Genomic DNA, 13,677 nt, shown 5'->3' on the forward strand with positions numbered 1-13,677 from the left:
AGTATATGTGAGGGGACTGCACATGTGCAGATAGAGGCAAATTGAGCTGGGAGGTAGAATTGAAATGGCTTTGAATGAAAAACAAATTGAAATTTATCAAATTATATCAAACCATGGATTCTGGAACCCTTCTCTGGGTCATATTCATTAGAGGTATATAGATAGATGCAAGGGCATGATGGGGCAGAAATTATTGTTCATCTGTCTGCCTACTTATAACCCCTTTTCTATTCTGATGATGGCTGGTGTCCTGCCTCTTAAATGTTGCTGGCTTGGCTGGAGCAGCCAGAGCTTATTAATAAATATGTGTTATTGACATTATCATGGTTTTATGTTTAATCTTCCTAGTCCTGTAACAGAGTAAGAGTAAATCCATGACTATTCATGAATTTCTTTTTTCTCACCTAGTTGACATACCTTCCTTTCAAGCAGGAATGTATGCACGGCATCCAGTTATGAGTCAGTTCTTTAAAAATGACACAAAAGAACTTACTTTTGGGAATAGTAAAAATAGGGTGAAAGGGGGTAGGGATGTATTGAAAAGGGTACAAAATACAGTTCAGCATCAGGATTCAAAGACATAAGTAGGCATATTGCCATCCAGGAGAAATGTATGGCAGGGAAAGAAAAAAAGATGAAAGAAGAGAAAAAAAGTCAGACAAGAGGTCTATTCATGCTCCTACATAGAGATAATGTGTTTCCTTCCCCTGTTCCCCTCTACCTTTCCAATCTCAACCATTCCAACTCTGCTCCTTTACTGTCTTCCAAGGACTAACTTCCAAGGATAACTCCCCCCCCGTTCCAACCTTAAGGGTAGTCTCTAGACCAGTGTAGGGAGGAAGTACTCCCAAGTGTTGATGTCTAGGACAAAGCTACAGTCACCCCATCCTAAAAAAAAGTTCAGCAGGAATGGAACCTTTAAAGAGGCAGTGAATGAAAACCAGCTAGAACATTGGTTCTTGAGTTGTGTTCTCAGGACCTTTGGAGATATCTGAGATCTTTTCAGAAGATCCACAAGGTCAAGACTATTTTCATAATAATACTAAGATATTATTTGCCTATTAAAATACTTTTTCCAATTACACATTTGTGTGAGGCCAGATTTCATCATATATTTCAATCAAAACAACATCAGAAACAGAGTGCATATAAAAGCAAATTTGAGAGTCCATTTGCCTTCTACTAAGCCAGACATTAAAGAGATTTACAGATGTATGTGAAATGATACATTCTTCTCAAAATTTTGAAAATGTAGTTTTTTCCACAAACACGTTAACATATGATGGATTTATTGCTGTTATTTCTAATTAATAAATTTTGTAATTTTATCAGTTTAAATTTCTGGATGATAAGTATCAGTATAGCCCAGTGCCCATTTTGGCAGCATATGTACTAAAATTGGGATGATACTGAGAAGATAAGAATGGTTCCTGCACAAGGATGGCATGAAAATTTATTGTATTCCATAAAAAAAATAGACATGGCCTACTTAAAAAAAAACACAACCTCTTTGTCTCTTCATTAATTATAAGAGTGTAAAGGGATTTTGTGGCCAAAAAACATGAGAGTCACTGAACTAGAATATTAACCAATGCTTTGTCTAGTGTTCCTTTAATATTCCATGTTAGTATCCTACTCTTGCCTCTGTCTAGCACTCCCATCATCTTTTTCTCTATTTGGTCTTCCTTTTATTCCTAGCTGAGGAGCGAAACTAGTAGAAAGAAACTGCAGTTCATATACAGCTTTGCCATCTGTCCTATCTCTATGATCTTGAGCAAGTCACTTCAACTTTGGGGACCTCAGTTTCCCATCTGTAAAATGAAGTAGTTGGAAACAATTACTTCTAAGGGCTAAACCTTATATAGTCTAAATAATTTCCTAGATCACAAAATAGGATTTGAAGCCAGTCTTTTGATTCTAAACAGACATATTTCCATTATGTCACCATATTATTTTACATTCAATTACCAAGAATAATGATTTCAGCTTATCTTCATGTATGTACTTGAGGAAAATTATGTAAGAAGACTCCTCATATCTATGGTACTCTCTCTTCTTTCTAAAAGTGCCAAATCATAGGAAGAAATTAATCAACACTTCTTGACTTCACTTGAACAGAGAATCCTATAACGTCTACAATGTTATTTCTTGGGTCAAACTATGGTTTTACTACAATAATTTCAATCCCATTAAGCTATATTTTCATTGAACCAAATTTGCTCTCAACACAACCAGTTTTCCACTCTAAAGGCAATCTTGGCTGGTACTTTTTCCTTTTCTATGTAATTTTCCCATCAGGATAGGTCTTTGATTTTCCCCCATCTTTCTGTGTAAGATGGGATTTGAACTTGGGTTTTCCTAACTCCATTATACTATACCATCAATCCAATTTGGTGAATGGAGTATGTAGAGCTAGTGATTTCTGGATAAAAGTGACCTACAATAATGTCTCTCTCTTATTCTGGAAAAATTATTTACATACCTCAAATGAAGCCAGTCCTATTTATAACCAGTGTCTATCCCCGGCTTAAAAGAATAGAGAGAGTTAACAAATTGCATGTTGTGAGGGCCAGGGAACCTGTGTCCCTTCCCATGGAGTGGAAGTATATTTGCTCATATCCAAGGAACTTCTTTCTTTCCCCTATACCCTCTGTATATACTTAGCAAAGAAGTGCAGGGTATATATGTTAAAGGTAGTAGACAATCCTGGTCACACTTAGCAATCTGGTTTGGTTTTTTTTTCTTTTTTTTTAAACCCTTAACTTCTGTGTATTGGCTCATAGGTAGAAGAGTGGTAAGGGTGGGCAATGGGGATCAAGTGACTTGCCCAGGGTCACACAGCTGGGAAGTGTCTGAGGCCGGATTTGAACCTAGGACCTCCCATCTCTAGGCCTGACTCTCAATCCACTGAGCTACCCAGCTGCCCCATCTGGTTTGCTTTTCATGGACTCCATTTTTTTTCATTGGATTTGGAACACTAAAAAATGAGAATATAATAATAGCAATAATCATTAAAGAGTTCAGTTTCATATGAAGCTAACTACTCATTACCCAGCACTTTCTCTCCCCACCCCCAGGCATTGTGCTCCCAGTTTTTCCCGAGGAACACAGTCATATGAGCTGATTAAAGCAAAATTCAAGAGCTTCCTCCTTAGCGAGAGGACTTACAGCTTAGGGAAGAGGCACACTTACATCTTTTTTTCCTATGATGAAATTTGTGTCAAATAATTTCCTCTTCTAATATACTCCACATGAATCATTTTTCCTACCCAAGAATTTGGATCATTTTCCAAGTTTTATCAAGGGAAATGATGAGGAAGGAAGAATCACACAAAACAAACAGAAACTTCTGAAAACTTCTCATCATGAGATGGTTTTAGTTCACTTTCCTCTGCTTTGTTTCTCTACACCTGAATGGAGAGTTATCAAAAGAGGATGAATTTTTTGTGTTTACCCAACAGCAAACTCCGGCAGTGGTGGTGAGTCCATGCCATAGATGCAGTGGTGATAGAACACTAGGTCAGGGAACTTCAGTTCTAGACCTAGCTCTTCCATTTACCAATCGAATGCCCATGAATAACTCATTTGTTTCTTGGCTTGCTTATCTATCAAATGAAAACAATGTCACCTATCCTTGTTAAGTCCGATGTGACTATGAGGCAAAGGGTTATAATGGAAGAAGCTTTGGATTTAGAGCCAAAAGAAGTGGTTTTTAATACCAGATCCACTTTTCTATAACTTTGTGTTCTTGAGCAAGTCAAATGCCTTCTCTTGAACATCAATTTTTCTCTTCTGTGAAATGAAAAGTCAGATGACAGGTAGTTTGGAAAGCAAATGCTTTATTAACTGTAAAGCATTATTTAAAGTGAGCTGCTATTTTATTGATACCTATTTCATAGGATTATTGAAAAGAATGAATAAGATTCTGTCACCATGGATGTTTTATTTATTCAGTAATAATAATAGTTATCTCAGATCTAAGAAAAATGTCTAATAAAGACAAGTAGATGAATTGCAATTAAACTCAATTAAGCAAATATTTGTTAAATGTCCACTACATAAGAAGTATTCTGTTTGCTGTGGCAGATTTAAATTCAACAAATATTCCCTGCCCTCAATAATCTTACATTATATTGGGGAGATATAAGATATAAAGGAGTAAATGAATACAAAATCAAAGACTGGTGATTGGCTAACAAATAAACCATTGAAAGTGGCTTCCCAAAGGAGGTAGCATGTGAGCTGAGCTTTGAAGAAAGCTAAGGATTGGCTCTCAAAAGCAGAGGTAAGGAGAAAGATCATTCTAATCATGGTAGACAGATTGTGTAAAGGCATATATATGGAAAATTGAATGTCAAGTTCAAGGGACACCATAGACAACAGTCTGGCTGGAACATGGAGCACATATATGGGAGTAATGTGAAATGACTCTAAAAAGGTAGATTGGAGTAAAACTGTGAAGGATGCTACTGTGACTACTATATATGTCAACTATAATATGTCAGATTGGAGAGGGGAGAAATGGGAAGCATGAACACCTTTTAGGAGACCACTTCATGGGGTAGCTATGTGATAAAGTGAATACAGTGCTAAATCTGGAATCAGGAAAACTCACCATCTTAATTTCACATTTTGCCTCAGACACTTCCTAGCTGTGTGATCCTAGACAAGTCACTTATCCTTTTTTGCCTCAGTTTCCTCATCTGCAAAAGAACTGGAGAAGGAATCAGGAAACCATTGTAGTACCTTTGCCAAGAAAACCCCAAATTAATTCATAAAGAGTTGGACGTGATTGAAACAATTTAATAACAACAACCAAAACAATAGGTGATGGATGATGAGGGTCTTAACTAGTCTGGTGGCTATGTGAATGATGGAAGAGGATGGATATAAAAATTTTGTTGAACTGAAATTGATGGGGTATGGCAACAAATTGGATATGGGTTGAGGGAGAGACAGACATGAGAGAGAATGAAAAGTAAAAGAGTAATGAATCAGTGAGTGAAAAAGTCCATGTATGTCAAGCACTGGTTTAAGTCCTCGGACACAAATAGAAAGAACAAAATCACCCCTGCAATCAAGGAACTTGTACTATAAGTGGGAAAGAGAGCACATATGAGAGAGTTCAGCAACAAGGTGAGTGAAAAGGCTCAGAAGTCTTCTGGCTGTGGCTATGTGACAGATGACAAGAATCCAGGGTCATCATATGGAAATATGTGGTGGAAAGACAACTGGAAGAGGCTGCAGAGTCAGGGCAGATGTTAGGATCTGGAGGATCTTAGAGTTCTGTGCCCAGGCAGAAGGTAAAGTCTGATGATTTATCTCAGGGACCAAAAGAGATATTTATAAAGCACTTAGAATAGTGATGTGCATATAACAGGTGCTCAATAAATGCTTATTCCACTCCATTCAAGGACTGGAAAATTACTGCTTCAAGCCAAATCTTGCTTACCACTTGCTTTGCGAGGTCCTAGCTAAGAATAGTTTGTATAATTTTTTAATATAATAAAACTTTAGGGGGCAGCTGGGTAGCTCAGTGGATTGAGAGTCAGGTCTAGAGGCAGGAGGTCCTAGGTTCAAATCTCATCTCAGACACTTCCCAGCTCTGTGATCCTGGGCAAGTCACTTGACCCCCATTGTCTACCCTTACCACTCTTCTGCCTTGGAGCCAATACAAAGTATTGACTCCAAGATGGAAGGCAAGGGTTTAAAGAAAAAAATACAATAAAACTTTATTTTAAAATGCATTTAAATTTTAACATATTAAAACCATTCTTTACTCACTGAGGTGATGGGCCAGATTTTGCCCTCTAATCACAATTTGCCAACTCCTAATCTATCTCAGTGTAAAGATTATGGCTTGGATATAGACATCCAAGTAGTATAAACAGATCCTTCACTCTTTCTGCCCAGCCACCTCAGTTAGGGTCTGGGAAGGCCAGACTCGGGGGAGGAGAAAAGGCAAGGAAAAAGAGAAGGCCTCTTATTTCTGCTGTATTTCATCCCATTAAAATATAATGAGAAAATAGAACTCTGCCACTGTATGGCAAAAGCAAGTAGGTTCTTAGGATAATCAATATAAAATTATTAAGAAAGACAATTTCTTTAACAAAAGGTATAATATAATTTGTAAGAAAACAAATTGAATTTCAATCCCTAAAGAACATATCCACTTAAAGTTTCCAATGATATTATGTCCAAATTCTCCCTTTTGAATTGAAATTTTTTGTTTTAGTGTGGAGGATTTGGGAGTCCTTAGAGGCCATCTAGTACCCCACCTCTCTAATTTTATCAGTAAAGAAACTGAGAACCAAAAAGTTTAAATGACTTTACAAAAGTCACACAGATAGTAACAGAGCTAGGATTTGAATTTAGGGTCATCTAATGTAAATTCACCTCTTTTCTTACTGCACTGTGATGCTTGAAAGTTAATAATCAAAACAGGTGTCATATAGTAATGCTTTCTTCAGATCCAAAGCAAGGAGTAAAATAAGCAAATAATTTTAGGTACTGACTCAATCAACAAGTAAACTAACATTTATTAAGTGCCTACTATGTTCCAGGCACTTTGCAAGGAGCTGGGGACAGAAAGAAAGACCAAAAGGAGATCTCTGCCCTCAAGGATCTCCCAGCCTAATGGAGGAAAGGATAAGCCAAGAGGTGATCAGATGATAATGAATTAACATTTTAAGGTCTAGATCTTCATTCTCAGGTTGTAGAAGGATTATAAAAACTCATCTCATCAGAAGGACTTGGATTCAAGTTCTACTTCAAACATTTACTAGCCCTGAGATCCCAGGGCCTAGGCCAGTGATGGTGAACCTTTTAGAGATCACATGCCCAAACTGCACCCTCAAGCTGCCTGTGAGCCCCTCTGACTTACCCCAGACAAGGGACAGAGGAAGTTTTCACATTGGGCTGCTGAGAAGAGGGGCAGGGCATGTGAAAATTTTTCTCAGGCATGGTGGAAAAGGGGAACAAAGCAGCCCCTTCCAGCATGCCAAGGCACGCATGCCACACCTTAACCACCATAGGCATAGGCTAAGTCATTTAAATTTTATTTGTCCTAGTTTCTTATTTGTAAAATGTGGAGAATAATACATCAGTCTCAACCAGTTACTGTACAGACCAAATGAAATAATGTATTTAAAGCATTTTATAAATTAATAAATAATTATGAGCTATTAGAATTCATTTCATATTTTAATATAGTTCTAATTTACTATTATTATTAAATCTTGATTAAACTTAGAGATCACATCTCTTTTGTGAAATGTTCAAAATGAAATACTATATTGAAAGGGCTTTGAAATTTACATGGACAATTATCTGTCAAATTAATAATTCTTCTGACATTAACAAGTTCTACCATTCACACTTCCGGGAATTAAGTGGAAGGTCACTACAGCAGAAAAATCACTATATTTCAAGTCAGAGGAACTGGCCTGAATCCTGAGTTTATTGCTTCCTGCCTATATGAACTTGGGAAAGCCACTCTTTACACTTAAGATCCCATTATAATAAGGCAGTTCACCTAGATATGTCTCTAAGGAATCTTCTATGTCTAAATCTGGTTAATCATTTGTACCTTCACAAAAATGAGACCTTGAACCTAAATGCAATGGCCATCTCCCACCTACTCTGGAAGTAGAATTTCATTTTTCTCCTTTCCAAAGCTATCAATCTAGTCAATGAGCTGATGAGCTGCTCATGTAATATGATCTTGTTGGATGCAAAGATTATGATTTTCCTTGATTCAAGAGTCTATGGCTCTCCTTCCAGAGAAAGGGAGAATCTTTACTGCCATTGAAATTGATTTCAACAGAAATTCACTTATAACCATCAGAGATATTATGACTTCATCCTAAGTCAAACTTGGGGGTAAAAAAACAGATATCTAATTAGCTCAGTCTGTCTCAACATTGAAACTATTTATTAATAGTTTGAATACAACCAAATTGCTAGTGATTTCATTTATTTTTTAAATTACTTCAAATTATTTAATTTTTTTTTAGTCCTAGAAGCAATCCCCTTTATTTTTTCTCCTTTCAATTAATTTGTTTGGTTTTCTGCCTGAGGTCTCATTCCTCTTTTTTTTTTCTCAGCATCTTAAATGCAGCAACTTTGTCCAACTTGTAAATGTGGCCATTTTCCTGTACTGCTTATTCCTTCACTAGAGCTGAGGCCCCAGAGATGGGGGAGAGAGCGTGTGTCAGTCAGGTAGCATCAAGTCTTTTATTTGCCAGTTATTGCATTAAGTGATGGAGATCCAAAGGAGGCAAAACAACTTAGGTACAATCAAATGAGGAAGACAACATACAAATAATGCTATATAAATGTGATTATATACAGGATAAAATAGAAGGAAATCTCAAGAGGGAAGGCACTAAGATTAAGGAAGATTGAAAAAGGCGTTTTTCAAAAAAGAGATTTTAACTGGGACTTGAAGGAAGCCAGTAGAGTTAGGAGGCAGAAATGGGGAAAGAATTATTAGATATTGGGGACAGCTAATGAAAACAACCAAGAGATGGGAGAGCAGTTTTGTGTGCAAGACTACTGGATCACAGAGTACTTAGAGAGAAATAAGAAACCTGAGTTAAAGTTGGAGGAACCTCAGTGACACTTCTCGGCTCATTACTATATCTCCTTGATGTTCCCAGAACCTAGCACTCCTTGACTTTTCTGAAGCCCCACATTTGCTTTCCATCACCTCTTTGTGACATAGAGCTGTAGTTTGTGCTTTGCTCTTAAAGTTCTACTTTCTGGCCTGTTTCTTTTCCCTGTTGTCCTTTAAATTTGTTTTCCCAAGTCTTTTCTTTACATTCATGACCAACTTCGCCCACGTCAAATCAATGATGAACAATCCTCAAACAATTCCAAAATCACTATTGTTCAACTTCAAGGCCCAGGCTCTGAATGTCCTTTATATATTTCCTGAGATGTTCCTGCCCGTGCTCACTTCTGCCTTTTCACTATTGATGGTACCAATCTTCCTCATCAGTCCAGTTCACCACCAGGCTGATTCCTCCTCCTCACTAGTTACTAAATGTTGCTTATTGTATCTCATAATTCTTTCACATTCTTTTTACTTCATCCACTTATCACATTCTGCCTCTTCATTTATTTGTGTCCATGTTTCATCTCAATGGAGTATAAATTCATTGAAGATGGAGATAATGTCTTAATGCTGTTGAATGAATGACTGGATATGATAGATTCAAAGCCCAAATAGCCTATTTGCTTCTCACCCAAATAAAGTTCATTCTGCCAACTTCTGCCATCCCATTTCAGTCCCTCATTACTTCACCTGTGTTAACTTGATACTTTTAATTGCTGCTGATTTTTTAGAGTTTCTCAAATTTTTCCTGAACATGTATTACTCTCACATTAATCTTCCTCATGCAGTTTTGGTTTTGTCACTTCCCTGTCAATCAAACTTTCAATGGTTTCCCATTGAATACTAAAGTCCAAACTTCTTAGCTTAGTGTCCCCATTCAAAAAAGGAAAGTCTTTTTTCTCCTTTATATTTTATCCACTTATCACATTCTGCTTCTTCATTTATTTGTGTCCATGTTTTATCTCAATGGAGTATAAATTCATTGAAGATGAAGACCATGCCTTAATGTCTATTAAATGAATGGATGGATATGAAAGATTCAAAGCCCAAATAGCCTGATATTTGCTTCTCACCCAAATGAAGTCCATTCTCTGCTCTGCTTTATAGGTCATTGGACCTAACACTCTGCTTTCTTAGGGTAAACGGGCTGTTGAGGTCTCTTTCTGATAAATAGCAAATATATTCCACAAATGGAATCTGGCTTCATAGATCTTGGTCCCGTTAGGCTCTTATGTTACCATTGCAGAGGAATTCTCTCAACAAAATAAGTCAGTAAAGTCTCTCTGAAGGAGATGCTGTCATGTTGATGAGAATGATGGGAGAAGAAATCCCTACCACCAGCTCATTCCAGAAACCTATTTTATCCCAGTGTGTGAGGGGAATACCAGGAGTCCCTCATACCAAGGGAGAAAACCAGTAGGCTAGATAGAACAGTATCTAAAGGTCAGTTTCAATTTTTCTTGTCTTTTATAGCAAAATCTTCCAACCCCCTCAATTACTCCCACCTCCCCACCCAAAAAAGGCCATCATTATAATTTGATACATACCAAGCTAACAGAGCCCAGGCAAAGGCCAGGGTCTGCCCTCTGACTCATATTCTTAGGAAACTAAAGTTCCTAGGTCTGGAGGAGCTGCTGGAAGCTGGTTGGTGCTTTTATAGCCTCCATCCCCCCAAAGGTAGGGCAAGGGAAAATTTTTTGTGTTAGTAGAATTAAGAAAAAGCAAAAATGTATGATATGTAGGTTTTCTAACAAAAGCAGAAAATCAAGGTAGATATCACAGAGGGGGAAGTTAATGTCTTCTGTCCTAGAATTATGTCATTAATCAATCCAGAGGAATCAGAATAACCCATAATGCTCTGACTTAGCTGCCTAGGCAAGCAATAATTCTCATCATGCTGAGGCAACTCAGGGAAATAACAAAGACTTGACTTGGAAAGACTGAGGCTGAATAAAGGAAGATGAAGAATTTTACAGGCAATTCTTATAGACCAAGCAGAAATTGTAGGGGCAGGGTAGATGGACTGGCAAGAATGGGAAGAGTGGGATCAAGTTGTATAAGTTTTCGGTTCCAAAGGTTTTTTCCAAGATACGAAGCACTGTCCTTTTCTATTCCCCAGTTCCTGAGGTTTGTTTCTGAGGGATATGAGAGAGAGAATAACAATGTCCAAGTGACTTTTACACACACACACACACACACACACACACACACACACACACACACTCACATACACACACACATGCAGTGCTTGAATTTTTCTCCCTAAGTCAAAGCCAATCCCAGGAACAACCCTATTACCTCAGTTGCTTGAACTACATTGTAGATATGTTAAGTAGAAAAGAGTTTCCAACAGCTTGTGGTATATCCTGGCTTCCCACTCTAGAGGCAGTTCTCTTTGTTCCTCAGTCCAGTAGATTGTCCTGAGACCTCCTTGAAATAGCAGAGTCAACACACAGAGTGATATTGTCAGCACCACTGATCACTTCAGTCTCTTTCTCAATCCTCAGTCTCTTGCTATAAGCAGCTTCTGGGAAGCACTCCATGTACATCACTATTAGTTTCAGCACACTCTCTTCTCTGGCAGTGGCACCAAGTTCAGGATATTCCCAAATACCTTCCTCTGAAAGGTCCCATCCAGTGCAGCTACACTTACTGTCTTCCAAGCATTTGCCATGGTCTCACTGAATTCCACAATATCCTGGAAAATCTGTACCTCATTAGTGCCAATGACAGTCACAGCCAGGGCATTCTGTGCCACTTCCTGAAGCAAGCAGGCTGACAATGCTTCCATAGTGTTCTGGTCATGTGTGGAGAAACTTCTGCCATATTAAGTGCCTTTGGCATACTTGATCATGAGGCACTTGTACTGGGCAATCTGGAATCGTCAGATTCTAGGCATGAGCTCTGTGCTTTTCCCAGAGAACATTAGCCCCAGGATCACCTGGCTCTGTCCCTGACTTTGCTGGGGGAGCTCTGTAGCATAGTGGTCAGGTTAATGCAGCTCATGCTGAGTCCAAAGTGAGCAGAGATGTAGTACACCTAGGTCAATTCAGCTGATCTAGCATGCCAAGTTACCTAAATTTCTAAAGGTTACTTGGGGAATATAATAAAATATCATCTCCTTTCTCAAATAATAATAAACCATTTTTGTTGGCTCTCTCTATTGTCCCACTTACTCCCTTCCTTGTACTACACTTATTTACATGTCACATCTTCCCTTCCCTACCCAACATAAGTAAAGAGAACTGTTTCATTCCTATCTCTATCTTCCTAATACGTGTATTAATATGAGATAATTTTTTAAACATGCAATTGTAGGAATATTATTTGATGAATTTCTATTTTGTCTTGTCAAGTCATAAATAAACCAAGAAAATATAGGCTCATAAGATCCTGTATTAAGTGGTCATCTAGTCTAGCCCCCTCATTTTAAACTTGAGAAAACTGAGGCCTATAGAAGTAAAGCAATGCCCAAGATTGAGCACAAAATGGATTTCAGAGAAAGGAATTGAACTCAATTTTTCTGACTTCAGAGACGGTGCTCATTCCTCTATGCAACACTGCCTCCCTAGACTTTTTTAAAGTACTTCCTTTATCATAGAGGGTATATAGCTCAGAAAACAAATGGAAGATGGATTTCTTAGTCAATCTCTGATTTCATTGTTATAGGTTTTCCCCTCCAAAGCACAGATTGCAATTCATTTTTGTCCTCTCATTCTGTGAAACTGATGTTCTCAGGATGATCCAGGTGGAGATGATATTCTTCAAATTACATCAAGCCCCAGAATATTGCAGAATATCTTAAATGAAACTCATAGTCACCACAGAGAGATTGGTCTAACAATCTACATGGAAAAAATCAAGTGGATGAATAATTTTGCATCTTGTCCAGACTATGACGTGCAAGAAGACAACCCACTAAGGAGGTCTTTAAATGCACTATATTTCACCCAGGCACTGTATATGGACAGCCATATAGATCCAAAACTGAATAAGAGGAAGAAAGGAGGTTAGATTTAATTTAGAAAATGAAACAGCAGTGTCCATGACAACAAATTTCTCCCTGGAATGAAAAACAAATTCAATACCATTTTCTTCTGCAAATTATAGAATATCCAGAATGTGTTGCAAGTGATAGATCACAAGTAAGTGATATAAAATGCATCAACAAAGAGGTACATGATCAGCAAAAGTATAAGAGTGAGGAATAACAAATGGATAGCCTGGAAGCTGCCATATTGTAAAGAAACCACAAGAAAATTCCTTAGCATATTGGATAGAATGTCATGTGGAGAATTTATGGGAATACATGGGCAAGAGTATCATAGGGCAAGATGATGTGAATGGGTATCAATTTTCACCATTAGATGGGATGGATGTACACATCCATGTGATCAGAGAACCACTGGAGATATTGAAGTATCTTTATTACCTAGCACAGTAACTTGGCACTTCATCAATGCTTAATAAAAGATCACAGGATCACAGACTTGTAACTGGAAAATACCTTAGAAATTACAGATTCCAATCTCTCCATTTTGCAGATGAGGAAACACATCTACAAGAGGGAAGGAAAGAAGCATTTAGTAAGTGCCTCCTAGGTATCAGACACTGTCTCTTCCTCCCTCGAGATGTCCAAAGTGAAGAAGGCCTTCCTTACTTTTTCTAGATACTCTGATGGTGACAGTGGAGAATCCTAGCTGTCCATCAGTCTTCCCTCATCCTTGCCATATCACTAGCCCATATGCTATCCCAAAATATTCCATCAAAGGAATTCAATCAATCGAATAAGATTTAAGGTCTGGCTTGACTTTAAAGGTTCAAATAGTATAAGCATGGGCAAATGAATTTGAGAATATGGAGCCTGCCCCTCTAGTGAGAAATACATTTTAGAAGCAGTAATATGCCAACTGTCTATGAATACACAGAGGAATGAATAGGTATAACATTATCTAGCTCTAATTTAACAACCAATCAGAAGTATATAATTAGGAATCCCAAAGTCAAAAACCTGATCATCTTAAATTCCATAAGTGATAGTTTCAATTGAATAAGTCATT

The 13,677-nt window shown here is 37.7% G+C and overlaps 1 protein-coding gene, 1 non-coding gene and 1 pseudogene across 2 annotated transcripts in view; 2 read left to right on the top strand and 1 right to left on the bottom strand.

Moving 5' to 3' along the window:
• SYNPR (synaptoporin) overlaps positions 1-13,677 on the top strand; it is a 362,121-nt gene that overhangs the window by 197,461 nt on the left and 150,983 nt on the right. The gene's annotated exons all lie outside the window — the stretch shown is intronic.
• On the top strand, positions 1,369-1,476 carry LOC123232747. The gene has a single exon (XR_006505261.1). It is a non-coding gene; the product is annotated as a U6 spliceosomal RNA (small nuclear RNA).
• Positions 10,946-11,623, bottom strand: LOC123232521 (annotated as a pseudogene).

The sequence above is a fragment of the Gracilinanus agilis genome, chromosome 1 (assembly GCF_016433145.1).
Source record: "Gracilinanus agilis isolate LMUSP501 chromosome 1, AgileGrace, whole genome shotgun sequence".
Taxonomy (NCBI): Eukaryota; Metazoa; Chordata; class Mammalia; order Didelphimorphia; family Didelphidae; genus Gracilinanus; species Gracilinanus agilis.